This window comes from Sceloporus undulatus, chromosome 3 (genome assembly GCF_019175285.1).
Source record: "Sceloporus undulatus isolate JIND9_A2432 ecotype Alabama chromosome 3, SceUnd_v1.1, whole genome shotgun sequence".
Lineage (NCBI taxonomy): Eukaryota > Metazoa > Chordata > Lepidosauria > Squamata > Phrynosomatidae > Sceloporus > Sceloporus undulatus.
In genome coordinates, this window is record NC_056524.1 from 78666899 (window position 1) to 78681008 (window position 14110).

Consider the following 14110-nt stretch of genomic DNA (forward strand, 5'->3'; position numbering starts at 1 on the left):
CTATCTCTTGTTTGTTAGTGCCATCAGTGTAATGACATTCATTTCAAAGCATATTTGTTTGCTTTTTCTTTTGAGGAAGGACAGTTCAGCTAAAATAGCTTGAGGTAAACTTCTTATTAAAGAAAACAGGTAACCTGCTGTTCAACAATCTCTGTTTCCATGACCTATCCCATTTTTCTATATAATGTTTCCTTGACAACATACTAGGGCTCTAAATGTTACCTGCTTTCCATGCATAAATCAAATAAGAAGCTACAACACATATTGCTAAATAAAACTCCAACATGATCTGACAGTGGTCAAAACCTGCATGGTTCAACTGAATAGCCCACAAAGTATTCACTAAGTTCTCAGTGTCCTAAAAAACTTTCCCTGATCAAACTGTTGTGTTAAATCCCCGGAGGTATTGCAATTACATGGAAACTGGGCACGCACTCATCCAACAGTGTTTCCCTCCTTAGTGGCAAACATTGTTGAAACATGGAAGTTGGGTCTGCAAATAAGAGTAGCTCCAAAGACTAGATAACTAATAAAAGCACTGTTATGCCACCTCTAAACGTGAGCTGGGTGGGACTTGGATGGGCGTACTAGCTTTTTTTTAATGTTTCCATTCCAAATTTAGCACCGGGTGCCTAAGGCTTGAGCAATGACAGCTAGAAGGCATATGTCACAGTCCCGGAAGGATGCTTTGGGACCCTCACCCTTTTCTCCACTGGGTGCATCTACACTGGAGAAACAATGCAGCCTGACACCACTTTCCATGGCTCCATCCCACAGAATCCGGGGATTGCTAGCTTTGTGAGGCACGGCACTCACAAGACGACCTAGAATTCAAGTTATAAGCCATGTTAGCCTGTGAATCAGTATGCAGGGGATCTGTGTTGCACCTTGAGACTGAGGGAAAGAAAGAATGGGCAGAATGCCTTTGGTAGACGTCACTCTTCCTCAGATGCATTTGGTGGAGTGGAAGCGTTTGAGGAGTAAGCTGAAGTCTACCAAAGTTCCGGTTGCCAATTTTTGTGTCAGTGAGTCACAAGGTGCTACAAGATCGCTTCATTAAATAATAAATAATGATGTTGATGAATGATGATTATATGTGTGATTGCCCAAATGCATCTGAGAAGTGAATATCTACCAAATCTGCCTGTTGCCCATTTCTCGTCATCTCAAGGTCTCAAATGCTCTCTATCCAGGGAGCTAGACAGACATCCCTTGGCCATGGGCCATAGCTGCCTTCCTTCCATGGCGTATGGGAGCGGAAGATACAGCGAAGGTGTTGTTTAGTTGGTGATAGGGTTGTTGTTGTTTGAGGTATATTGAGGAAATGCTTTTTAGGCCTGCTAAATCAATTCATGGCCCTGCTTCCCTTCCGGGCAATCGTGCGTGGGAGAGTAGCATTGATCGGAAGGAAAGGCACTCTCTCTCCCCCCCAAGTAGTAGCCCCAGTGATGGAGGATGCGGAGTCTCTCGTGGCTTTTCCTTGGCTGGCTCTGTTGGAGGGCACTCCCTCCCGTCCCCTCCTCCCTCCTCCTGGCCCTGTTCCCCCCGGATCCTCGGAGGAGAGGCTTTGACAGCTGGGAGCGCGCCTTCTCCTCCTCAGACTCCTCCGAGCCGCTCCTTCTGAAACTTTGGAGGGGGCCTTCCTGGATCGCGAGCCTCGCCTCCAGAGCCAGAGCCAGCCTTCTTCCCCTCTCTCCCTGCTAGGAGCCAGGGGCTGCTGCCCGGTGGGGCGATGTAAGCAGGCGGGCATTCCCGAGAAGAGGGCCGTGGACGAGTTCAATGACATTATCAAGAGCAGATCTGGTAGGAGGATGAGGCAATGGGAGCCCTGGGACCTGGGTCAGCGCTGGCCACGAATTGCCAGGAGTTGGTTGTGCTGCTGGGGCTTTTTCTGTCCGGGCTCAGAAGTTTGGGAAAGTTTAGCTCTCCCTGCCAGCTGCAAGATGGATCGGCCAAGTTGGGCTCTGTGTCTTCCACTGTGGTGCCAGGGATGGGGGCAAGTGTCCTGGATTTTTGCTGGGGGTGTTTGCTGTTTTTCACCCCCGTCCTCCTCCTGGGACATGAAAGGATCGCGATGGGAGGTTCTTTGCTTTTCACTGGGTTGTTGCGCACAGAGAGAGAGAGAGAGAGAGATGTGATCAGTGGGAATGTTGCTCAGCTATGGCAAAATGAAAAACTGATGTTCGCCTAGCTTTCCTAGAAGAAAGCCGCTTTTGGCACGACAGGGAAGCAACCCTTCATAAGGATAAAAAGAGTATTTTAAAAAATTTAAATTTGTTCATCATGAACACTTTGAGTTGTATCTGTAGAAAAGGTCTTTTTTAATGTTAGGAAAAGCGACTTGTGGCAAACTTTTCCCCACTCCTCCCTGAAGTGCCACAAGGGTCTTCAGGTTTTAATAAACTCGTACGATTGTGGTGCTGTTTGCAACTGGCAATGGAGGGGGGGGGGGAGGCCATTAAAGCTGTAAATGGAAGCAGCTGCAAAGCTGCTCCAGTGGATAAAGTTTCAGAGTTGCCTAGGCTGCCTCTCTGCCCTTAGCCTTGGAAAGGAATCAATTCAGGGGCAATGCAGGTATTTATAGTTCATTCAGAACATTTTTTTTAAAGGGGAGATACACATAAGCGGCTGGGTATTTGATTCTGTTGGAAATGTTCCACATTTGACAGTAGAACAGAAAGGAGATTAATGGGGTTGCCTTTCTAGCCCACTTAGGCATATGCCTGAGTTTAACTGTTTTTCTTTTTTTCACTATCAAAACTAAAATCTCTGGAAATAAAGTAAAACAGTGTGGAATCTTCAAGATCAATGAAGCCAAGGAGAATGGAAGTCTGGGTGTTGGCCATTAGTTCCAGGCCTACTTTAGTATAGGATGCGGGAACATGTGTTTTGAAAGAGACAATGAAGAGTTCTCTGGTATTCCATGTCCATGGTGCTGCTTTTAAGGCTCACGTACGTGTGCTGCACTTGGCATCTCATGGTATTCATAGACCGAGTAGAATCATGGTAGCATGTTAAGTTGTGGCAAGTCACACTTAGGAAAGGATCTTGTTTCAGTGTCAGTGTGGCCATGTGAAATTCCACAGAGATAGGGCTAGCATCATGTTTACTTCAGACATGTGTTTTTGGAAACATTTTCTTGTTGTAAGTTGAGAAGATTCCAGTGCCCGCTGGAATGGATATTAGATCTCCCCCCTGCTGAAAGGCAGCAGGCCCTTCCTCCACCCAAGGCAGCCCTCTTGAATTCTGCTTAGATATCCGGTGGCTTGCTTTACCATCAAATTGAGAAATTGTAGGTACAGAAGAACCATCCCATAAATTAGTGATGTAAATCTCAGTTATTTCACTTGCGAACCATGATAAAGTATTAGTATAGGTTTTCTCTAATCGAAATGGAAGAAAACAAATATCTTTTGTTGTGCGTTCTCTACCCACATTGAATGTTAAATGTTTGAAGTTTTTCCTGTACGAAAAATGTGTTACATTTCCTGCACTCACCCCTTTTCCTGCATGGGCACGTTCTGTGCAGGAACCTCAGTTTCTGTGTAGAAAATGTGTGGTTTGACACCCACAAAGCTATGTGTTTCTCTCTCTACGAAAAATCTTCCAGAACACTTCAGGAGAGGGAATCCCAGGGAAAAACTGCACTTGCTGCTCCTTTATACTTTCTAGCAGGGTTTCCCTACTGCCAGAGAAAAAGAAATCTTATTACTTATGCAGCCCTGGAACCCTGACTAGGCATCCCAGAGCATCTATTCCCATTTTCAACATTGTTTCAGCTACTTTTTAGATATCCACATCAGGTAATAGCTTCCATGCCAGTAGGAACGTGTGACTCAATTCCAGGTCCCCACTAACATGAAGCCACCAATTGCAAATGCAGATCAGTAGAGGAAGAAAGTGAAGGAAATATGGCTGGAGTTCCAATCCCTTCTCTATTCAAGTACAACAATGAATGCCTGAAGACCTGAAAATACTATCCCCCCAGTGACAGCACTGTTATTTAAAATCAATTATTTTATGTTGTGCTGAATGAAGAAAATATATCATCTGGGCTGCAATTTTTTCAGAGGCTGCCAACTTTCAGCTTCACACCTCTCATACTTCTCCTTAACATGTAAGCAATTTGGAAGCCGAAATGGTTTCAGTGAAGGTTTAATGGACTCTGAGCCTCAACACTGCATAAGCAAAGCTTAATTGAAGTATTGTATAGGCACTGTGGGGTTTAGGTTTTTATCCACCATCACAAAAAATAAGTTTTTTATTATTAAAACGTATGAAGCACCAAGCAGATTAAGAAGGCAAATTTCTTAAGTTTTCAAACCTATGCACATTTAGAAGTACAGTGGACCCTTGTTTATACGCTGGGTTTGGTTCCAAGATCCCCCGTGTATAACAAAATCCGTTTATGCTCAAGTCCCATTAAATATAATGACATAGCAAAATGGTGTCCCTAATAAAAAATGGAAAATCAAGGTAATTTTATACTTTTTTGGAACATTTTCAAACCGTGTATGCTTGAATCCGTGTAAAAATCTGTGATAAAAAGGGCCAACTTGTAACCTTCACTAGCAACTCTGGCCTTACTACTTCTAATGTATGGTGTTTGTGGGATTTTGTGGGTGTGGAATGTGTATTTCTCTAGATGTTGAGGGACTGCAACACTCCCATCAGCCTTTAGGCCAGCAAAATCAATGGCAAGAGTCCTAGTGCTAACAGCATTGGAGAGCCCATATACTTCCCATCTCTTCTGTAAAATTATGTTGGCAATATCAGATTTGGCAGCCTAGAATTAGTGCAGGAATTAAGTTTCAATAAAGCTCTTCTCAGGAAGCTTTCTTTTGGAAGTTCAGTGCCTCACATGTATTTATTTCCATTCCTGCTTGCTAAAAGTTTGCACTGAGGTTATCTCTTACATTGAAGAATGGTAAGGTCCTGTACCACAGAGTGGGTTTTTTGTTCTTTTAAGTCTCTGTAACTGAAACTTTTGTAGTGACAAGCTGTGTCCCGGTAGATTGGAAAAGATGGTCAAAGAGAAGACTGCTGTTTTTGTTTTCTTTAGCACAGCTTTCTGCTCCAGTTACCTATTCATGGCTCAGACTGTCAGAAAATGTTTGATTTTTGAGGATATGGTGTATTTCTGTGACTCTCAATGTGGAAAGGAAGGATGAGAAAGGGAAACCTATTTAAAAATTGGTAGAAAAATAGAGGAGCTTTGGTCCTCAGAGAAATGTCAGTTTTCTACAAGATGGAAAGAATTTAGAAAACAGTTCATGGGTGGGCGTAGATGGGTGTGTGAAAGAATGTCAGATGATTACATCACTATTTTGGAGAAAATATCTTTAGGGAGTTATTCATTTTCTTTTAAGTTTTTAAACATTGCTTATGGGGCTAGTTCTGCCTGCTTGCTGCTTTCTTTCTTTCTGTCCACTCAGAAAGCAGTGACATCAAAGGGAAGGTAATATGTAGAAATACCATTTGGATTCAAACCTGAGGAGAGTTGAATTGTTCAGTTTTGGCTCATCTCTCCACTCAGCTTGTTTTCAAATCCAGGCCTCTGAAGTTATTATGAAAAAGTGATTACTTATCAAAAATGAACTGAAACATCACCCATCACTCTCAGGATCTTTAAAGCTTATAATTTGATAGGCTGATTGAAAAGCTGTGATCCACTGTCTGCAGTTTGGAAGAGAACAATACACATAAGGTTGTTGCCACTCCTCAGGAGAGCATGTTTCCTCAGGGTGTTTGTTGGCATGGGCCATGCTAAAAACAGGCTATTATTGTTGTGATCAAGTGATCCCCCAGCTGCCCTTAAATGACTTTATTCCACTGTTCTCTGAAGTCTTTATTGCACTTGGGTAGGTGGCAGTAGAAATGATTGTTGCATTTTCTGTAACTGTAGCGAATAAAAAGAAAACCAAAGCACATAAAAAGGTTTTTACAGTTTCCTCCCCTGTGAATTGGTACAGAGATAACCATAATATGAATATTTATTTTGAAGTCAGCGACTCTGGGAGCAGCTTTAGGTATTGTATTGCATCTGGAATAAGTCAGCGTGGAGGTCTTGCTGAGTGGTTGAGAATAAGCATTTGACACTTGTCTAAACAGAACTTGGCTGGCCTAATTCTTCTCCTAAATATCCTGCCTTCTTATCTCAATTACAATTGCATCAGAAATAAAGACTGCTATTTTTTATGGAAATTATATTTAATTACCAGTGCTTGAATTGCCACATAGAGTTCAGACAGCTATGAAACAATGGTTTAGGTCAGATATTCATTTTCTGGATTGTTTAAGCATAATTTACACACTGAGAACAGTTAATGGGGGTAGTACCCTCCCTCTTCAAATTTTTTAGATACAGTGTACTCTTGTTATACGCTGGGGTTTGGTTCCAAATCCCTCCTGTGGATAACAAAATCCATGGCTCAAGTCCCATTAAATATAATGACATAGCAAAATGGTGTCCCTATAAAAAATGGAAAATCAAGGTTTGATATTTGAATGTATACTTTTTTTTTAAACTTTCAAACCGTGGATGCTGAATCTGTGTATATCCGTGATATAGGGGTCGACTGTACTTGCATTCCAGTTTAATCAAACCACAGTTACTATTAAACCTAAGAATTAAATGAGGGTTTCAAGACAGTTTTCTAACCAGGAAACTAGTGTTTTGGAACTGTTTAAAAACCATGGTTAGTGAACTTCATTAAATAAATATCTTGTTTCTGGCATTAGCAGCCACCTGTGTGTAGTAAAAATAGGTTAAAGTGCTAGGAAGGGAGGTGTCATGGTAGAGGCTGGAAGATATGGTTTCACTGCCTTCCTAGGTGCTAAAACTGTGAGTTTAGCAAACAAGGAAAAACATCTTTACAGGAACATATAGTATAGAAACTTTCTCTGATTATACGATGAAGATTTTGATACTTTTTAAAAACTCAGATTATTTTTCTCCACTGAAAATTCTTATGTTAAGTCATCACATATTTTATTTACCTTTATTTATAAGCGCTGTAAATTTAACACAGCGCTGTACATCAATCTTTTAATTAGACGGTTCCCTGGCTCTCAGGCTTACAATCTAAAAAGACATGACATAAAGGGAAGGGAGGTGGTGGGGCTAGTAGGCTAATATATACTAGCATACGGAATGGTTCGATAAACAGGCATCAAAAGACATCAAATAGGCAAGCGACAATTTAGCATGCCTGGGAACACTTCTCTAAACAGGATGGTCTTCAACTCTGTTTTGAAGCTGGTTTAAAGAAGTGATGGCCCTTGCTTGGGGGGGAAGAAGGTTCCAGGAGTGAGGGGCAGCAGGTGAAAAGCGGGCGAATCCGAGATGGGGCAGAGAAAATCCTGGGCTGAGACAGCGACCTTGACTACCAGAACGGAGGGCCCGAGTGGGAGGTGAGGAGAAAATAAGGTCTGATAAGTAAGGAGGGCCAGCCCATGGGAGCTTTAAACGTCGACAGCAGGAGCTTGTACTGAATACGGAAAGGGAGGGGGAGCCAGTGAAGGGGATGCCAACACAGGAGAGAGATGTGGTCAGAGCGGTGGGTGGGATAGATATGCATGCAGCTGAATATGGAAATATGAATATGGAAATAAGCGTATTTGGGTCTGGCACTCTTAACAGGAAGGATTTAGGATGTGGGAACCTAATGTTTAATTTCATCGCTATTGATATAAGGTTGCACATAAAGCAGTTCAGTATCGTGGCTAAATAGATCTTTTTCTTCAGGCCTCTAACTATTAATTTTTACACTTGTGAATACTTAAAATAATGACGGAAAATTCAATTGTGTGCAGAAAGATACACATTTAAATCTTTACTGGCATTCACATTTATAGTCTTCAACTTTATAAGCTGCACAATAAGTTATGAGAGGGTACCTTCCTTTTTTTTTACAACAAAAATTCATTTTTAGACACACCTTCTTAGGATAGCATGTGTGCATTAAGATGAATTCACTTACTCTGACCCAAATTACCCAGTCTTTTCTTCTATATTTCATATTATGATTTAGTTACAAGCCTTCACATTTTGTCAAGCAGCTGAGTGTCCTGGCTCTTGTGTGTTTTAGCAAGCACTGCTTTTTAACAGAGAGCAGTTCATCTTATGGATGCATGGAAAGCTAGACTATTGGCTTGGTGGGATTTGGCACTGAGCATAGAGGGTGTGTATGTTTCCTAAATTTAGGTTTGTTTATACATCCTTGGGGCGTTTTTTTGCTACTTAGATAAATATATAAACAGTATTCAGATACACAAAACAATAAATACTGCAATAACAGTGTTCCAGTATTACGTCAAAATATTAGGGCTGATTTATTTGGCTTTTGGTCTACCTTATACATGCTAAGTGGATGCAAGTTTGGAATATCACATGTGGCTATCTTTCCAGTCCATGACTGCGTGGAAACATTGATTTGTCAAGAGAAGTCATACTAGAGATACATCGACCGTGTCCAAATAAATTTATTGCCAAGAAGACCAAAATCCTTAAGCAGTACAAACATTTATAATAAAAATCACTGACCATTGTGGGGTTTTGTCGTGAAATTAGTCAAGTCTATTAAAAAAAAAACAGGTGTCAAAGGATGGCATTTGTTCATATTATAAACTACGATAGCAGTCAACAATGTGACTCATGCATGTTTCATTATACACTTATTTGGCATCTTTTTCCCCCCACAGTTGGTTAATGGTATTTATATTGGTGGATACCGTGCAGTTGGCAGGCCACACTGGGCATGGCAAAGATCTTGAAATAAACAGCCGTGAGTAAAGGCACCCCAGCAAGTCAGTACGGAAGGTACATCATCTTCGCGTATGAGCCAGCTGGTTGTCTAACAGTGTTACAGCCAGTAGTTTCAAAGTGCTTGCAGTCACTTTGAAGTGCTATTTAATTTGTATTTCTCTGAAGGTTCCACTGCACACACACACATGGTCATACTCCTAAAGGAATACTACTATCATCTCAAATCGGGATCATTGTCAAGAACGACTTCCATGAATAGGAGAAGGTGGGGCTTTAGCTCTGATGAATCAACATTAGAACTCTATAAGAAAGACTTCTGGATTTGAACTCTCTGGTTGAAATGTTGCTTTGATTTTTTGTTGGGATTGGGTGGTGACGAATAAACATCTTGTTTAGAAGAGGAAAGCAGAGTTTCAGCTGGGTGAGATGTAAGCTGAATAATCTCAGATGGATAAGTGAGAGTCATAGGGTTGTGTATGGGGAGTGGCTGTGACTTTTTCCAGAAAAAAGATTCCACATTGTTCCAGGATATATCACTCCCTGTTTTTAAATGGAAGCTGAGAGCCAAAAGTCCTCACCCCCCAACAGATTGGTGTTCTCCTTTTGCTCTGTACATATTAACAGAGATTTTGAGCAGACATTTCTTTGTCTCCCTGTGCAATCGTCCATGTTAGCCTTTGGAAACACCTCTCCATCACAAAGAGAATGAAAGGAGATACTCTGATACTGACTTTAAGTGAAATTTCTTTTACTCAAAACTAGAGGGTCACAAGAAGTTAAATGTAGATAAAGGCAGACTTTGCTTGAAACCAGGAAAACAAAAAACTCTCAGTTTAATGTTTGTTGTTGATCTCCAAATCTCACCAGCGTTCCGATAACCAGGTGATATGACTGTTTTTTTAAATCCCTTTATTGAAATTGATATGTATGTTTCTTTGTATATATTTGTTCTACTACCCATTTATACAGGTGTATCAACCTTAATGTCACATTTTGAACACATTGCCCATTGAATGGAGGGTGTTTCTGTGTAGTGTTCAACTGCATACAGTCTTAGCCATTCACGTTTTAAATCAGTTATTATTTTTAAATTATTTGTATATAAATATATACCACATGTCTCAATTATATCTGAGGCAAGATTAGTCTCGCAACTAATCTTGAGAAGTGTAAAATTAGTACTTTGGGTGGCAATGGGGTGCACAGAGCTACATACGACCTGCCGAGCGGAGACCATGAGGGCACGTAAAGCTCTCTCTTAGGCAGATGAGTTGCGACGACGCAGCACGGAAGCGCGAAATCCTGTACGCGCCTGACCACTCACGCTACTTTTCCACGCGGGCTTGATAAGTAGCTAAGCGGGGGAAATAACGCATCCTTCGCGATATATGCACCGGATTTTAGCCATGCAGTTACTATGAAATAGTCTATCATACCCAGGCTTCTATACTCATCTGCATGTGGCAAACCACTGACGAACCATTAGCTCACCCTCTACCTTCACTAACTGGGGTGATCCATCATGAGTTTTTCCTACAACACTTGACTAGTGTTTCATGCCATAGTTAGAGAAGCAACTTGAACTGCATACTTGAGCGAGAGGACATAAGTGATGCGAATTCCATGGTTCTATGTAGTGGGATTGTGATTGACTAGTCAAGAGCTAAGACCCGCGTCACTTCAGTCTCATTAGCTTGAGGCTAGTGTGCGCACGTCCATACACGGTAAGGACAATTCATTGCATAAGCAGATTAGTTTGCTTCGTTTAGCGAGCATGATCCAGTCAGGCTAAAGTACATAGAGGCACTAGTAGGGTAAAGATCTAATTCTATTCATTAGATGGAATAATATGCTTTAAGTACCCCCTGGGCTGATTCTAGATACCATTCTCTTGAATTCACAATGACCACTATCTATCTTGATGCCCACACTTCTTGGCTACTAATAGATGTCCTCATACCTTGAGCGACATTATCTAGGGGTCCCACTCTCGACGCTGCGTCCTTGCCCTACCCTTGGTCACAACACGCTTCCGGGACTCTCCCACCGGCTGCCCGCCAACGGGCTTCTATAATTGGTCATCCGTTGTCATATTTGCGCCACTGCATTAAATCTAAATAAGAAGCTACGATCGAACCAATAATTGTTCATCATAGGGCCACTGTGAATAATTAATAATTCTACGTTATACATCGATCTGACAATAGGATGTCAGCCAAACTGCATGTCTGTGTTCGAAGCTGGCCATAGTCGGGCCACAAAGACGTATTCCCTAGTCTCAGTGTGCCTAAGACAATACCTTCCGCCTGACTGCATGACATGCGTGTTGACTGTCGGATCCTGAGGTGATCACAACTACATCACAACAATACTAATACAAGCTACTGAACAAGATTAAATACTTGGGTGCAAGACACGAGCTAAGAGACCTGAGCGGCCGAGGATGATAGTGGACTCACTATCTGTGTCGTAAATCGTTGTGGGTGTTATCTGTATAGGGAAAGTGGGGGGGTTAATTTGTGTTCTATGTGACCATGTTCTAGAGAGAGTTTCTTCGTGGACTTTGTCGCCAGCATGCTTGGTGGCTGCATAGAAAATGCCGCCACAGATGATGGCGAAAGTCACCGAAGAAACTGCTCTTAGAACATGGCAACATAGCCCAAAAACCCACATAAAGCTACAGGATGCCGGCCAGGAAAGAAGTTAGAATTAAATTTAGCCAAAATACCTTGTTCGTCGCGCATCACCTTGTTGATATTGAATCCCTCCACTGACTTACATGAAATTTAGTAGATAAATTTTATGTTCTCTGCCCCAGGCAAAGACGGGGGATGAACTATTCACAGGAACCCGTATGTGCCAAACACAAAAGGAGGCCAATGGAACTCATGAAATGCCCCTGAGTAAAAAAACCTGCTGCACACATACGAGCATGCTAAACTTACGCTAGATGCATCAGTCCCAGTACCTAGGCAATGTTAGTTGTCCCTTTGGCTGCCCACAATTGACCACTTTGAGAGCACACATTGACTTAGACTCGATGTATAGGCCATTTGATCCACATTAGAAGCATGGAATCTTACAGAGAAGGCATTCAGTTGTCAGTCTGAGGACACAAGGGCCTATCCCAAGCAGGAAATACTGTGTTTTGCAATGGCTGCTGGGGAGAACTCCAGAATAGACAGCAAGAAGAGTCTGGTTGTTTGGAAATGTACCCACTCAAAACAAACAAGACATTCTTTATTAGAGGTCCAGAGACCCAGAACTTCATATCACAGCAATTAAACCAAATAAAAGCACAAGGAGCAATTTGGACCACTTTATACAGACAGAACTTATTTCAGACGTTCCTGAATACAGAAGTTAACTGTTTGTCTGATCCAGACAAGCTCAAACAAAAACTTGGCAAAATCAGAAATCACCTGGGGAATCTATTGTCTAGTAGAAATTGATTATAAACTTGGGTGGGATTTTCATGGTGGAATTACCATTAATTAGGCTTCCCATATCCCGCCGTGGGGGCTGGGAGCTTTCCCGATTTGGGGCGGGTCCGCATGGGGTCCGCGGCCGGTTTGCGTCCCGCCCCCGGGGACTCCCCGCCCCATGCGAGTCCTCCAGGCTTGGGCTGGGGCTTGGATGGACGGCGGTGTCCCACGCCCTAGCCGCCTGGCGGGCTCCTGCCGCGATCGCGGAGTCCTCCAGGCTGGCTGGGCTTGGGGGACAAGCTGAAGCGAAGCCCCAAACCCCTTGCCCGGCTGCCTCCGTGCGCAGGGGGGGAGGAATCCCGGGGGTGGTGGGGCAAAAACGGCGACTGGAGGCCGCCAGGAGGGGTTGGGAGTTTCGCTTCAGCGAGGCCCCATTCCCTGCCTGGCTTCCTCCGTTGGCGACGGAGGCAGCCAAGGCAGAGGAAAGAGGCCTTTCCTCTTTATACTACTTCTCGTTCTTCCGGCTCCTCTCCTCCTCCTTTTCTTTCCTCCCTGGTATGTACGCCTTCTTCTTTCTCCTGCTTCATCTTTTTCCTCCTCTTTTCTTCCTCCTCTTCTTATTCCTCTCGACTCCTCCTCCTCCTCCTCTTGTTCCTCCTTCTCCTCTTCCTTCTCCCCTTTTCCTCCTCTCTTCTTCTCTCTCTTCTTTCCTCCTTCCTCTTCTTCTCCATCTCTTCGTTCTCCTCCTCTCTCTTCTTCCCTCTCTCTCCTCTTCTTCTTCTCCTCTCTCCTCCTCCTCTACCTTCTCCACTCTTCCTCCTCTTCAATGCCCAATGTGCTGTTGGGAATGGGGAAGGAAGGTTGGCCAGAAGGGAAGTACATTTCTCGCCTCTGTCTAGCAACAATGCCAAATGTCCCCTTTTGATCAGCCTAAGAACATCCATTTATATTAACATTTTTTAAAAATAATCATTTTTGCATGTCCTCCATCTTTTAAAAAGTGTCCTACATTTGAAATGTTGTCCTACTTTGTCCTACATTTGCCCAGTTGGAGGTCCAGAATTATGGCAACCCTACATTAATGGAGTAATCAATGTTACTGAGACTGGTTGTAGAATCCATAAGAAAAGAGAATGTGATTCATGGATTATACTTCAGGTTACTGCAGGACATAATCTGTGTGATACGCAACCACTGGTCAAACTTGACACCATAATTGTTAATCTTGTTCTTGTTGCAGTGCTAGGGAATCCTGGGAATTGTAGTTAATGTGGCACCAGAACTCTCTGACAGAGAATGCAAATGTCTCATAAAATCACAATCCCCAGGATTACTAGCACTGAGTCAGTGTTTGAAACTGGATTATTTCTGCAGTGTGTTTTGGGACCCTTGTGTAATTTTGGTGGAATAGGGCAGTCAGCAGTGGTGCTCACCAATGTTGAAATTCATCAGGGATATGATGTCAATACTGTTGCTTTTCCATTTCTAAGAAGTAGAATTAAGTCAATCTCTTCCACAGTTACCAACTCCAGCAGGAATAGGCATGAGAATGTTTCATGGGCATTTATCAAAGATTGGTTCAAACTATTAATGCTATAAAGATGGAATTTAAAATTATCCTCTCAATGTGGAGCTGGATAACACATTTGGGGCTTGAAATCAAGAGTGGAAAGCTCCTGAGACAAACTGACCATTTTAAAATCACTCTTCAGTGAGGTATTCAGAAAGAGTGACCATGCGTTCACACTGTTGTTTTCAAAATAGCCAGTTGGATCTCCACTCTTTTAAAAACTGAAAATAAGTATATGGCTTGACCTTGATTTTCGTGTACAATATATTAGTTTCTATGCCCCCTTTCTTCAGTTTCACTCTGTCGAGCCAGATGGTATAATTGGGATTGGTAGTGACAAGGATTTGC

The 14110-nt window shown here is 42.6% G+C and overlaps 1 protein-coding gene across 12 annotated transcripts in view; it reads left to right on the forward strand.

Moving 5' to 3' along the window:
* DMD (dystrophin) overlaps nt 1-14110 on the forward strand; it is a 1477396-nt gene that overhangs the window by 8782 nt on the left and 1454504 nt on the right. The window contains exon 1 of one of the 12 annotated variants that reach the window (XM_042458890.1): nt 1769-1803. The exons of the other annotated variants lie outside the window; for them this stretch is intronic. The gene's annotated coding sequence lies outside the window, so the exon portion shown is untranslated. Of the gene's footprint in view, nt 1-1768; nt 1804-14110 lie in introns of those variants that run through there. 12 annotated transcript variants of the gene reach the window in all.